This window comes from Fukomys damarensis, unplaced genomic scaffold (assembly GCF_012274545.1).
Source record: "Fukomys damarensis isolate Sample0158 unplaced genomic scaffold, DMR_v1.0_HiC HiC_scaffold_5, whole genome shotgun sequence".
Taxonomy (NCBI): domain Eukaryota; kingdom Metazoa; phylum Chordata; class Mammalia; order Rodentia; family Bathyergidae; genus Fukomys; species Fukomys damarensis.
In genome coordinates this window covers 84,908,982-84,914,237 of record NW_022900917.1, presented here as the reverse complement: position 1 = coordinate 84,914,237, position 5,256 = coordinate 84,908,982, and positions in this window count along the sequence as shown.

Genomic DNA, 5,256 nt, shown 5'->3' with positions numbered 1-5,256 from the left:
ACACATTAAAGGTTTCTGTGAATTTTCATAATGCAGAAAGCAGACATATTCCTAAATGTGCCATCCCTCTCTGAGAAGGTGTTTATGCAACTTTTGAGTCCAGAAAGGTAGAATAGGAATTAAGAAGACAAAGAAAGTGATGAGAAAGAAGGGAGTCAGGAAGAGTTTGGGAAATGCCCAGTGGAAGGTGGGAGCAACTCAAAGAACTCCATCATGACAAACATAATTTCCTAATTTTGAAATTCCAAGAGAGGTTAGCACACCACTGGTAGTCAAAAGTTGTTTGTTAAATGAATGTCTTTACATCATAGACAGTGCACAGGTACTTTTTCTGGTGACAAGAGCAGTAGTGTAAGATTCATGATTTGGGTCCATTCTTCCTTTCTTGCTCTTTCATGTATTCATTGGCTTATTCACCAAATTTTGTTGATCATTTAATTGTGCTAGTTATGATGGATGATTCAAAAAGGATGAAGGCATATATGCAGTCTTAATCTCAAAACAATTTTAGTGTACTCAGTTGTCACCATGCACTTTAAAATCCCTAACACGAGACAGAAGTAAGTCAGTGCTCATAGCAGAGGTAGAATGAAATGCTATAAAAGAAGGGAGCTATCCTTTTAAGTTAAGGAATTTGGGAAAGGAGATGCTAGTGAAATACAGGAAATAGAATTCAGACAAGTAGATACAAAGATGCAGGAGGGGTGAACCTGCACTTCAAATTGAGAGTAAGAAAAATGAGAAAGGCAAAATTTATTCAGAAGAAACAAAACATTCAGTGCAGTGTCACTGTGGAGTACCCTAAGGAAGGGCCCTCGAGACAGAATAGCTGATCATTAATCTCGAATGTTTTCTTAAATGTTTGATGCTTTAATAATATTACAATTAAAATAAAATTAAACTTTGCATCCAGAGTTGCATCTGACGGATAATTTTGACAGAAATATGGAGAATGTGTTGGATAAAATAGAAATGGGGCAGAAAGGTGATTAGAGTTTAGGTAAGGTTTAGGTAAGACACAAAGAACTTTGTGAGTTTGGGACATGAGTGTAGATGAATAGCAAAGATGGGATCACATGACTGCTGTGACCCCCAGTAGGGCTGCCCACATGAAAAGAGCTTAAGACAGTGTGAGGGTGCCCAGCAAGAAGCTGGATGACAAGTGTAATCAGGTGTTTGAGAAAACAATATGCATTTACTGTAACTGTGCACACACTTAGGTGTGATTATAAACAAATTTCCATGTGGGGTATTCAAACTCAATCCACCAGAATGCACCCTGCCTTTAATAATGGCACCTTCTTGTCAAAAATCCCTACACGAACTATCAAAATTAAGCACCTCATTTTGGTATTTCCACCAGCTGTGCTCATTTATGACCCACCTTCCAATTTACTTTTTTTCCCATTTTGTCACACTTCTTAAATACAACCCACACCTCTATTAAAATGTGTGAGTTCTGTCTGAAGAACTACCTACTAAAATCTCACCTCCACCGCTTTACTCACAGAGTCTCTCCCACTGGGAAGACCTTGTTTCCATCCACGTTTGCACACCCTTAGAGAATCAACCCCAATGCCACGCTAACTTCAGAGCTTCTGTTCACATCCTTGTGGCAGTTTACATACATGTTCTCTTGACTTGCGTGGGATTTCTGTGTCAACATCTCAGCCTTCTTATTCAGTTATAAGCTCTTTGAGTACAGACAGAAGGAGTACCTCGTTCTTTTCTTACCTATAACGGGGATTTAACAAACTTAAAACAGACATCTGCCAATACCCATAAAAGGTAGTACAAGTAGCAAAGTTCAATAGGAAAACACAATTATTTGAGCAGAAAGCCATCTTAGAAGTGACAAGATCCTGGATTAAGACACTCCAATGTTAACGTGCCTAAAAGTTACCTGGGGATCAGATTAAATATGTACCCCAGGACGTATTATTTGATTCTCTGCATCTTGACTCAGTATGCTAGGACAGGGAGATGAATTTGCGATTCTGGCAAAGGTTCACATGCTGCTGCTGCTTCACAGGGAGTCTGATTTAAGGGGTGAGCTGGATGTCAGGGTGCCAGGACATCAAATTCCACCAGCACTTTTACTGGCTTTCTGATTTTCCCTTACTAAATTTCATTTAGCTTCAAATTCCTCACCTGCAAAACTGCAGTACTAACAGAACCCATAAGTCTTGTATGATAAAAAAATGAATCTAATGCTGGAAAAATAAAAGGAGGTGGAGGGAGGGGATGAAGAGGGGAGTTGACATGTGTCATGTACATGTACCAATTCCCTACAGTGAATGTAATCATTATGTACCTCAAACAGGTACTACTAATAGTAAAAAACATTAACAGAACCCCTTGAGATTGGTGTGGTAACTAAAGTAGCTGATCTACAAAATAGGCTGACAATATCTGAGGCCCAGCATGTGCTCAGAAAGTGTATCTGTGCATTTCACGGTACAAACAAGTCAAGATTCGCAAAGAGCATGTTCATCAATCTATGGCCTTCAGGGTACATCTGGCTCATTGACTTTCGGTAATACTAGAGACTAAGAATAGTTATGTATTTTTTAAATCTTTGAAGAATATCAAAAGAACATTTTGTACAGTATGAAATTTATGTAAAATTTAAATTGCAGTGTTTATGAATAAAATGTTGCTGGATCACAGCCACACATTTTCATTTACATATTGGCTGTGGATGCTTTTGTGCTAGAATGGCAGTGTTGAGGATCCCTGTGACAAAATACAAGGTCACAAAATCTGAAATGTCACCTCACATTGGAAGATTTCAACCCCCTAGACATCACTAACTGCCTTTCTAGAGAATTATAGTGACAGGAACCATAAATGTTTCTGTTCTTTACCAAGGCAACACTCTCAGTGGCTATAGTTCACAGTACCAAAGTAATTAAAGATTCTTAGAAGTTAATAAATAAAATTGGGAAATAAGATGGATTTGAGGGACAAATGATAAAACGGGATAACTGACTGTCAAAGTTCCTCAACACAGGAAATGCATTTGGATATCCTGACCCATTTTTAAAAACAGTATTTATTATACTTTTTCTGATTGTAAAAGCAATACAGCCAGGAATTTAGCTCAGTGGCACTGTGCCTGACTTGCAAGTGCAAAGTCTTGAGTTCTATCCCTGGTGCCAAAAATAAAATAAAAGCAAAACATTTTACAGTATTTGGAGAATACAAAAATGTATACAGGATATAAATTGGCCATATCCTCAGTATTAGGGAAGACCACGTTTTAAAAAATTTTTTACAAATTTGTGATTTTTATTGTACAAAAGTCAGGTATTTTAGAGCATGACACTTATCCAATATCCTCATATATTCTTAGAAAACACTGAGTTTAATGGCTAACCATGCTTCATTGTCTCAGTAAGCCACAATTTAAGCATTACCCTAATATTCAATTTTATATTATGATTTTTCTATTATTTTTCATAATGCTAAAATGAACAAGTATTTTCAGTTTTCTTCACATCAGTGATTTCTTTTTCCTGCTATGTTACTATAATAAAACCTTTGTATAAATTTGAGCTGCTTTCAAAGGACATAAAAGAAAATCAGAGACAAAGGTAATTGTGTGTGTGTGTTTGGTTGTGCATCTTAAGTTTTACAGATTTTAAAAACATACCAATTTGGGGGCTATCTACCTAATGTAAGTATCATGAAATAACGTACTATCTCTGACCAACCATGATCTTTTTTCTGCATACCCACTCTTAAATCCTTACCATTACAATCAGTAAGAGACTTCCCCTCCCCTAAAAAAACACAGCAATAATCTTATCAAAAATATTTTATTTACAAAACAATCAATTATACTATACATCCTATACTGAAAATACATTGAATAATTGCTAAAATAAATACAGGCAATTAATTCAATTTTTATAAGAATGAGAGATTTGACATTCGAATGTTTTAAAAGCTTAACTTACAACATAAATAGTTAAAAAGGCAAACTCAAGTTTTAGTCTCATTTATTGGCATGGTGTGTTTATCCCACAAGCTCTCAAATCAGTGAGAGTTTGTGAATGCGAATGTACCTCTTTGCTCTTAGAAGGTAGAATGTGCAGCTTTTTCTAGCAGTTGTCTGCAGAAAAGGAAGCATTGAGGCAGAAAGCGTGTCTTCACGTGTCTGCTTCACCACAGTATCCTTTAACTATTTGTGTATTCTGATTGCGTTTTAACACAGGTCTACACAGCACCAGCTACACAGCAAGATCGACCATGTAACAGGCCAAACTGCATCACTGAGGCTCCTTGGTAACTGGATTAGTCAAGTTTAGAGTACCTGGTTCATTATCTTTATATAGGTAGGCCAATCCTTGATATATTTATTAAACCTTGATATCACTTCTACTACATAGACATTTTTACAGATGCCAAGAACAGAAGAAATGAAGCCGTTATCTGCACAGTTTAGAAGAAACCTCCACAGAAGATAAGACAGTCTATCTATCTGTATGCTTTATAATTATTAGAATTTATCCACTTTACCCCTGTAAACATCATATTAACATGTAATATGGAATTGGCAAGCAGAAAAAACAGGCAGGTGAAACACAGGTACACATAGCTCTGCATTGTATTTGTCCAAAGCATATGCACAAGTTTTCTGCTTCCCGTTTGACTTGGCCTGGGAAACCTGACAGAATTTCTAGATTATTCACCCTTGATACTCAGGTTTTGTCCAGTGCTGGGTATCTAGTGTTTCTTTTCAATAACTAGCCTCCCTTTTAAAAAATTGCATGAAAAAAATTGCACGTTTCTACCCCTTTGGCCTCAATTTTCAATGATTTCTTTCTGTACACAAGTAAATATGTATGTTTACTCCCAAAGTGTGACAGGTATATTGGCCTTTTCCAAAAGAAATGTAAATAAAGTTAAAATATTGAAAGTTTTAAAACATTTTCACAGAAATAAACTATTCAGTTTTAAAAGGTAGAAGGACAGAAAAACATTTTATTCTATCATGAAATTCAGTCAACCAAGCTTCACATTTTGGGCAGGTATTTTTTTTAAACATGAATTTTTTCAGAGCCTATTTTATTAAAAATAAAGAAAGAACAGTTGTATTTTGGCAGAGAAGTAAAATATAGAATATGCAAAATTTGTTTTAAAAATTGGCATACAAAATTTTAAAACACAGTACAATTATATCAAAACACAGCACAGCCAACAGCCTTTAAAATTTCCTTTGGCATTTCATTTGGTATAATTAAAACAGAA